The following is a 10,389-nucleotide window of genomic DNA, read 5'->3' on the forward strand; positions in this document are numbered from 1 at the left end:
CCACGACCTTATCACGTGGTTTAGGTTACAAACCTACAAGCAAGCTGTTCAAATGCTGCAAGTACCAAACACACAAATAAACCCTCCTTCCTTCCTATGGTCGCCAAGGCTAACCCGTCTCTTGCCGGGAGTAGCAAACTCCCTTAAAACGCTGACGACAGCCTAACGACCACACAAACTTACCTTTTCCATCCTACGGCCTGCGAGGCTCACCCAGTTTTGTCCCCGCCGGACGCTGGCAAGAGCCTCCTGGCCACCTATCGTTACCTTTTCTGTCCGCCATCCGGAGAGGCTTACCCGTTCGATGCGTGTGCTCCCTTCGGACGCCGGCGAGAGCCTCCCGGTTAGACAACCTTACCTTTTTCTTTTCTATGGTCAGCGAGGCTTACCCGTTCGATGCGTGTGCTCCCTTCGGACGCTGGCGAGAGCAGTCTCTCGGCCACACAACTTACCTTTCCATTTGACGGTAGGCGAGGCTTAACCGTCCGACGCTACGAGTCTCGTCCTCTCGCCAAATCCTGCAAAAAAAAAAAAAAAGTAGTTCACTAGCTGCAGCCGGTAGGGCCTACTCTCCCAACGCCCAAGTCGCTCCCTCCGGAGTACGTAGGCCCTTCCAGCCTGCCAACGAGATGACTTCTCAGAAACCAAATCAGCCCCCGCCAGGACTCTGCTTTTTTGGGGGGCATTCTTTAAACTGGCAGCTGTCCTCTTGTACATTTGCCTTTTTGGGGGTACTCTAGGTTCGGGCAATTCCCGAGCTCGGAGCCCTTCTCCGGACAGCACGCCAAATACGCATACCATACCTCAGCTAATTATATGTAAGCGTGAACTAGTGAAATGTAATTATCAATGAAGATTCGGGAGGAGCGCGTCAGATACTTAATCATCACAGGTGGACCACAATCAAGTAATCAATCCCACAGTATAAATATCGCTGACTTACCTCTATCCATTGACGGTTTATCAGCATCCCTCCTCCACCCCATCTCCTCACTTCAAGTTCACTTTACAATATACGGGGAAGGGGGGGTACTCTAGGTTCGGGCAATTCCCGAGCTCGGAGCCCTTCCCCGGACAGCACGCCAAATACGCATACCATACCTCAGCTAATTATATGTAAGCGTGAACTAGTGAAATAGTCAAACACATTTTTTATATAAGATTTCTGTGCCAACCCAGACTGGTTGCTGGCCCTTCCCTGGCCACCCCTATAAAAACACTCTGGCTTCGCCACTGGATTGTAGAGAGGCAGAAACAGAAATATTGATTATATCTGAAAACGGTCATGATATAATCTAACACTGCATAATGGATAAACTGATCAAAATGATTTTTGCTCAAAATTATAATCATATATCATAATATAAACACAGCAACAGAATGTGGACTCATACACATGGCTTATTTAATTTCATGTCATGTGCTGATTTATTAGGCTTTTTATTATATAAAATAACACCAAAGACTTATGCACTCAGTCTGTCTATAATATGAAAACTGATGAAACAAAGAAAAATATGATAACAGTTAAATTCCTAATAGATATTCCACTATTTCCAAATTACAATAGCCTTTATCTGTATTAAAACAGCAGTGTTTGAGTAAGTGCATTTATTCATCTTCCACAATCACAAACAGTATATTCAAGATCTCATGACGTGTTGATTTAGATCAATGTACTCCAGCTTGTTACCGCGGATGTACACTCAGAAAGTCATCCACACAGAGATCAGTCATTAGTCAGCGACAGCATTTGACGACTCATTTATAAAAATCATTTCAGCTTTAAGAAGTGTTTCTGCATCAACTACTGATGAACACATTGATTTTTATTTGAATCATCACTCTGTAGTTTATTTAACCATGTATTTCTGTGTATTTGGAAGGTGTCTGTCTAGCAGCATTGTCACTTTTTCCGAGATGTGTGTTAGAGTAGGTTTAGAACTAAGCTAGGATAGTTGCCCTCCAGGAGCTGAGTGTGATACCCCTGACATAAAGAATTATAAAAAAAATAAATAAAAAAAAAATTGAAGAAAATAAACTCACTGAATCATATAAAATACTCACAGCATATTAGATTATTTATTTTTGTGGATCTATTCTTTGTCTTGAGAGCAGACTTCCATTGGCATTTGATTTCTTCCCTGTCAAAGAATGAGCAGCCATCTCCTCGAGGGTGAATTCCTGGCTCATCAGGTCCTGTAGCATGCCCAAGACTGCAATCCTTTGTTGGAGTGCTGCAAACAAATCCAGGAAAGTTAGACCATATAAATGTATAAATTTGACCAAAGCCAATTCCATCTTGCACTGTTTTTCTGTTGTTCTGAATATGAGCACAGCTCTCATGTGTCTATAGGAACAATGATAAAAGTAATCATAGCCATGCTTGATACTCAGAACAACAGCTTCTGTAATTTTGTGATTTGACAATGGCACTGAGCAATTACACACTTCAGTTTTAGGTTGTTTGACAGATGCTTTGCCAAAGCAACTCTGCAAAACAGAAGGTTAGAGAAATTTTGTGTTACTATGAGAAGTGTACAAATGTTTTTAGTTCGTTAAAACTGTATGTGAGATTCAGACTATAAACACTAATTAAACAAGACATTCAGGATCAGCAGCAGATCGTCTCACTTTATCAAGAGTGTTTGCTGAGAGAAACTGATTGAGTAAGAATTTAAGTATTTAGGTGCTCTATTGAAAATTATTACAGTTATTTCTCAAATGATACAGAAAAATACAAAATCAAATATACTTTGATTTTCTAATAATTACATTCATAACAACAAAATAGTTCCCACAAACTGATGACAAACCCCTCTTTATGAGTGTTTGCAGGCACACGAATAGCATGCTTTTACAAAAAATAACTGCAGTGCAAAGTAGGCTACAGCTTTAGATTTGTGTGTGTGTATATATATATATATATATATATATATATATATATAATGATTTTTTTTTTTAAATAAAGCTCATATGATTAGGTTCAGTAATTTCACTTTAACGGCAAAGAGGTTATTTTCATTGCCATTGAAGTCTTCATGTAACGCCTGTTTCACCCTTGGTTTCCACTGCACACGTCTGCGGCGCGTTACGGCTCCGACGCGTCTACCGGAGCTGATCGCGGTCACTCTGCTTGTCAGACGCTCCGTGGCACTTTTCCGCGCCGCTTCGCTAAAGATAAACGCCTAATAAGAGAGACATGCCACTTCCTCAATTCTCAATACAACTATATAAGGAAAACCCGTTATATTTCACAAAAATCAAGAAAAACAATGTTGGACCATAGACTGTAGTGTTGGACAAAATCACGTGGTCTCGCGAATCCTACAGCTGCGCTTCTGGTCCGCTGGTGCCCAGTAGCCTACTGCAGTTTGCTGTATTGTGCAATTTGTAGCAAGTGCCGTGGTTACAGTTTAATTTATTATTAGTAGTAGTAGTAGTAGTAGTAGTATCATCATCATCATCATTATTAGTATAAAATATGTTTTGTACAAAAAATTGACTGTTGAATAATTGTACAAAGAAAAAAAGTTTTTACAACGTTGTTGTGTGTGCTGGGTAATTATGTCTTTTAGCGAGCCTGATGGAGATGAATGCACTTCTCAAACAGAAAGCTGCATCCTAAAATTCAGATGATCAGTACACTCGTTTTCTTTCAGATTATTTTCGTGAATTTAAATAGAGACACATGCCCATAGATAAGATTTGTTGAACTAAAAATAGCCTCTGAATCTGGAGTAGATTATTCAGCTTCATGGAATCGATTCCATCCTATGGATTCGACTCTAGATTCCCAACGCCTCGGAATTTCCCACATTCCCACATTTCCCAGCACTAGACTGCAGCGAGGACACTACACAGATAGCAAGAGAGAAAGCGTCCTAGAAATTTTATGTCCTAAAAAACATTTGTACAGGTAGGCTATAACTTTAGCACAGACACTAGTTTTAACACTTGCGGACATTGTTTTTATATATTTAATCCGATCCGTCCGAGAGACATGAGAATTAATTACTGACAGCGACAGACCTAAAGCACAGAAAATTTAGCGTTTCAAATACTTATTATTTATCCTTTAGTGGACAAGACCGCAAGTATGTTTTCAAAGAGAGGTTGTTGAACAATATTCTGTTTCTGGAAGTTTTTCCCCTATTTCCGCTTCTGTGTTATGCTGTTGTTTCTGTGATGTGAAATCGAAAGTATTTTTAACCAGAGATTTCTCATTAATCCGCTTGTTGAGTCTGACGTCACCGCTTCCATGTCCAAACGCTCTTTCAGATATCACGAGAAAACAACAAAAGGTGCTAATATACATACATTCACAATGTGATATAATGCTACCAGAATAATCCTAACGTCATCACATAACAACCGAATAAGACCTGTGCATTAGTTTGTAACTCACCTTATTTTATATAGTGTTTTTATTTATTTTTTTGTTGCTGTTGCTGCTAACTGAACATATTTCTTGATCTCATTAACCTCTTCATCTCCAGGCCACACTGAACAGCAGATTGTTGTCTCAAGCCAGTGCTGATCAATGACCGTTTAGCTGCAGTCTGTCAGAGAAGAGAGGAAAGATGAGTCTCTCACAGAAACAGAGGTAAGACTGAGTCTGTTTTCAGATAATCATTTTAAACACTGCTGCACTTTCAGAGGATTGTTGGAGAAAACACAACCTTAACAAACTTTGTTTTAAATTTACAAATGATTTGCAGAACTTCTGTATATCGCTGTTTTCACTGTCATAAAAACGGGCTGATGACTTCCTTGTTCTATAAGAACCCTCCTTCAGAAATACATAACGAGTTCTGATTGGGCCAGCGGTTCCTGTGTTGTGATTCGACAGCAGCTGAGAGCATGCTGCCCTCCTGGAAATGCGATTGGGCTAGTTTTGAGAAGCAAGTGGGCAGGAGCAGTGGTGGACAGTAACTGAGTAGCTTTACTTCGTTACTGTACTTTAGTACATTTTTCAAGTATCTGTACTTTACTGGAGCAGTTAAATTTTGAGTAACTTTTACTTTTACTTCATTACATTCCAAAGCATAAAATCATACTTTTAACTTCACTACATTTCATAAAACATATCGTTACTCCCTATAATATATCACGTGCTCCGACATGCAGAAGCGGTCCCTGCTAACAACATTACGTAACTGTTATGTAACTGCAACGTAATCTGGTGACCAAAGTTTCGTCGTGGCGACGTAACTAGTTACGTCGTAGCAACCGGAAAAATGAAAGGTGCGTATAGGTCGCCACAACGTAACTTTGTGACGTTGCCAGTAAGTAACTGCGACGTTGTGGCAACGTCGCGGATCGGTGGTCGTGTGCTGGTAATCAGTTGGTCATTTTTTTTTAATTATTCTATGGGCGGACATGCAGTACTTGAACCTAATTTATGTCCTCATGTGCCCAAACTAATTTAAAAGCTGATTCAGCAGCTGTGAATGATGAATACATACTCGAAATTAATTCAGTTAATTTATTAACAAGCAAATATGAACAGTAATACACCCAGATTATTAATAAAAACAGGATATACAGCGAAATATGAATGAAAGCATTCAGCCCATACAGAAGCACATAGATTGAGATATATTAATAATAAATACATTTCCATATATTTAAATATCTATACCCTTTTGTAAGCATGCAGGGTCAAAACATTATGCACAACATGCAAGTCTTAGTAAGCACTCAGCGCATTGCATTTAAATATTATCATTAACAGTGCACACATTCATCAACTAATCACAAGCTCCCACAATAATAATTCAGCTAATCACACCCTTAACCAAACCACTACATATAATTCATTTAACATAATATGCAATAGTTTAAGCAATTAACATTCAATTCTAAAATGTTAAGTAATTCTTACTTTCTCTATTCTTTCAATATTCAAGTGTTCATGTCCCTTAGTAATATCTGCATCCGCCGAAGTCTGAAAATAACACAATATGCTAGTAGACAGCAATCCTCGTGAGAGAGAGAGAGGTCTGGTGTGGAGGTGGATCTGGAACTGACTTCTCTTGATTATCTGTCTTCACAAACTGCCCTGAAATACAATTCAAACATTAACAATGATTGTTATAAATGTAATGTAAGGCTCCTAAATTCATAATGCTTGTTTTGGAAATATAGTTAATATCAGTAATATGCAGCATGCACGATACAAGGAAGCGGTCAATAACTACACTTTGAGGTATGATATCTATATCAGTAAGGCTACATTTAAGAAAAAGCAAACTGAATAAATTAAGTTGTGTTATGCATTCAAATAGTTAGACATGCTAAAATACAGAATTTGTTAACAATAATAATAAAAATTATATGCTGGGGAAAAAATTAAACATTTCATAGGGCCCTAAACATGTTTTTTTTTTTTTATTACTTTTAATAAATCGATGTGAAAATGTATGTACTACGAAAAAGGAGTAGAGAAAAATGAAATATTTATTTTATCATTGAGGATTTCTTAAAAAAAAATCTTGTCTCGCTCTCATGAACCCAGTCTCGTGTCTCGTCTCGTCTTGTGGGATAAGTGTCTCATCACAACCCTAGTAGCCAGCGCAAGAGATACATTAGATTTCTTTTGCATGTCTGACAGTCTAACATTAAGCTGAAGTATTTCTAATGAGTTAAACCTGTATCCTGTTTTCTGGGTAACATTGAGAATATCACTATATATTGTTGCAACACCTCCGCCACGACCAGTCTGACGTGACTCATGCTTATAACAGTAGTTTGGTGGAGTTTAGACTAATGCTAAATCAAAAATACCTGTCAAAATGAGCACTGGAACAAACACAATCTTTATTGATTGGACAGCACAAGTACTTCTATTTGAGCGTGTAGAACAAAAGTCATCATAACAGTTATTTGAGAATTGGCTTACTAGTCATACTGTATGGAGCGAAGTGTCCTGGAGATGTTGTCCAACAGGAGATCTAAAAAGCCTAGGACGCTCCCAGAAAAGATCCCAATTATTAACAAAAAGCAGTTTCTGTTCTTTACACCATGACAATAACCATTCGTTTAAAGCAAAAAGTCGGCTGAACCTTTCATGTCCTCATCTATATGTGGGAAGTGGTCCTGCGCCGCAGCGTGTTGTCGTTAATAGGGATGCACCGAAATTTCGGCCACCGAAAATGGCCTTTTCGGTTTTCGGCCGATAGACTTTTATCACCGAAACAACACGGCCGAAATGTTGTGATGACGCAAACAGAAACCGCGACCTGAACGTGCAGACCACGAGCTCCCCGCGACATTCACTTAACACCAGTGAGAACATTCTCTCTCTTCGTATTCCTTTATTCGCAGCACTAAAACGTCTCCTAATAAAGAGATTAAGACGGACCACGAAGTAAAAACAAAGAAAAGTACAGTCTTATAGAGTCTGTTAGCACACGTCTCACTGAGATCTTTTCGGATCCTCTGCACTTCATCGCGAATGTGCTTGATCCGCGTTATAATGACCATTACTTAGATGCGGAAATAAGGCAGCGCGCACGAGAAATGATCCAGGCCACGCTAAATGCGGAGAACCCGCGTGGAGACGGAGAAGCGCCAAGCGCAGGAGACAGATCAGAGCGCAGAAAAGACTCGTCTCTGCACCAGATGAGTGGCATGCACCATCGTTGTCTGATATGTTCAGTGGAATTCTGCAAGAAAGTGCCTCAAATAATAATAATACGTTGGCTATTTTGTTCTTAGGCTACTATATATATATATATATATATATATATATATACACACACACACACACAAACATATGTACATACATAATTTCAGATTGTACCCATATTTATGCTAGATTTTCTGCTAGATTTCTGCTTTAATTTGATAACAATGTTTATTTATGCCCTGGCCCTATTTAAATACACTCTCAAATATTTCTCAAATGTCAGGCAGATGACAAGCTCAACTGCTCAACAGCTAGATGGTTATCTGTCTGAAGTCCCCATCCCCAGAAGTGACAACCCTCTTGCCTATACTGGAGAAGTGATGCACTTTCTAGTCCTACAGAGAACAATTTCAAATGCACTTCACCTAAATGCACTTTGTTTTTATGAGAGAACTGTTCATTTTAAAAACTTTCTGCAGGCCAGTAGGCCAGTACATTATTATTAAATATACACATGAGAGGGATTCATTTTTGGTTTGAATTTTATTTCATACTGTGCATTGTTGCAATATGCTTAATAAATATTTGCATCATTTGTAATTTTGTATTTTTTTTTATTTTTTTTTATAAGTTATGTAATTGTAATTATCTTTGAAACTTTATTAATTTATGCAATTGCAATGTCTTAATTTTAGTAAAGTTAGTACACGGTCATAGCAATAAATGCAATGGTACTAATAATTGGCATAATTTCTTTCGGTGTTTCGGTTTCGGTTTTCGGCCTTGGTTTTCTCTTTTTCGGTTTTCGGTATCGGCCAAGAATTTTCATTTCGGTGCATCCCTAGTCGTTAACCCCAGCGTGAAGCACATCTGCTCCTATGCTCCCCTCACACTTCAGGATCACGGGAATCTGTGCAGAAATATCAAGAACATGAGCACCAGGGAAACCGTGAGTGTGGACTTTACCTTCAGGTAACATAGCACGAACGTGCCGGACGATGGAGTCTCCGATGATCACAGCGTCGTGTTCTGTCGCGCGAAAGGAGCGAATCGGGTTCTGGTGGAGATCCTGAAGACCGGAGGCGGCGGATGGAGAGAGGTCGTTCTCCCAGGGCCTGGTTCATGTCTTACACTGTGAAATAGGGTGAAGGAAATCTGGGAAGATCGCTTCCTGGGTACACCGGGCCTTTGCAGAGAACCACACAGAGTAGAGGTGGTAGTAGGGTTAGCTGTATACTTACCCTGGACTTATGAGCATCAACCCCTGAATATTTCCAGCACAGCTCTCCACTCGCTCAGCGGGGCCTGCTTCTCCACAATATCATGGATCTGTTTCTTCACGGCCTCCAGCTCCTTATTAGAAATAAACAAACTAGAGAATAGGGGAAATGCAGAAAAGAAAAATAGCAAAATGGAAAACATACATAAAAATCTTAAGATACCAGAATTCACATGTTTAGATTTTACAGATGCATGATGATATATTGTAAAAAATAAATATGAAGTTATTTAATAAGCTTTCTCGGATCACCTGTGTTTTATATCTCTGTCAGCAGCTCCCATTAGACATTTTCTTGGAACTTCCCCTCTGTTTTAGAGGGTTTTTAAGACACTCCTGAAATCACTGTACAATTTTTTTTTTTAATCAGTATTTGTTTACAATGATAAATCAGAACAAGCTTGAAACAGTGGTTTGAAATAGTTTCATCCCATTTTAGGCCGCGAGTGACGTCACTGATAGCCTCTACAGTGCAGACTTTTAGGTTAAATTAATTAGCTTAACTTTACTTCATTTATCTATTGACAAATTACCATCAAAAACATTTACAAAGCAATCAAAACCGATCCTTTACCCATGTAATTAAAAGCCCAAACTTTCATTAATAAGAGCTCAAATCTAATATGCTATAACGTTAGTTATGTTTCTATGCTAGCGTAATACTTGATAGCAGACATTTCAGGAAAAATACCATAATAACAGGAGTATAAATATTAACAAAAAGTACCTAAAGTAGACTGTGGATAATATTAACGTGTTACTTAACAAATCTGTCGCAGTTGTTGGCCTTTTCTTAGGTATAACAGACGAGAAACAGAAAAAATGTCAGACGAGACCTCTCCTCTCCTCTCCAGCAGCTGATGTGTACGCGGTTGCCATGGTAACTCAACGGCTAAAAGGCCAATAAAAACAATAAAGTAATAATTAAAAAAAAAGGTTTTAGCGACGTTAGACGTTTGTTTTTACTTTGTTTTATACATTTTATCAACCTACTTATTTATTATAAATTGTAAGACTCACCTCAGAAAGCTAATTCTCCTGTCAGGTACAGTTGAAGTGAAAAGTGCCTCAAACAAACGCGCTGTCCTCCTGATACAACAATCTCTGCTGCAGATGAGATGGTGTAGCCAGTCTGTGTCATTATTTCACGTTATAACTCCTTACGAGATAGAAAGTTTCACAACTCGTTTCTTGTCAATACTGTACGCGCGGTGCGTCAGGCCGGTGACACACTGGCTGCGTGGCGTGAGGCGCTGGTGCGCTGCTGCTGTAGAGGGAGACCGTTGACAGACCAGGCTCATGTCTTCTTTACAACAATATATACTTTTTTCTACACACCTACGCCTACTTAAAGGACACCGTCAAAAGTATTGACGGCGAAATAGATTATGTTTGACAGGTGCAATATTTGAAAGTCGATAATTATTATTATTTCTTTTTTATTACATTTATATCTGAATTTATGTCAACCTATAGA

At 38.8% G+C, this 10,389-nt stretch overlaps 1 long non-coding RNA gene across 1 annotated transcript; it reads right to left on the reverse strand.

Annotated features, from left to right (window-relative positions):
- Positions 1-8,804: 8,804 nt before the first annotated feature.
- LOC113074825 (uncharacterized) lies at positions 8,805-10,032 on the reverse strand. Its single transcript, XR_003280823.1, has 4 exons — positions 9,933-10,032; positions 9,679-9,804; positions 9,165-9,257; positions 8,805-9,005 (listed from the first exon to the last, which is right to left on the reverse strand). It is a non-coding gene; the product is annotated as an uncharacterized LOC113074825 (long non-coding RNA).
- Between the last annotated feature and the right edge of the window lie 357 nt (positions 10,033-10,389).

The sequence above is a fragment of the Carassius auratus genome, unplaced genomic scaffold (assembly GCF_003368295.1).
Source record: "Carassius auratus strain Wakin unplaced genomic scaffold, ASM336829v1 scaf_tig00015408, whole genome shotgun sequence".
NCBI classification, from domain to species: Eukaryota; Metazoa; Chordata; class Actinopteri; order Cypriniformes; family Cyprinidae; genus Carassius; species Carassius auratus.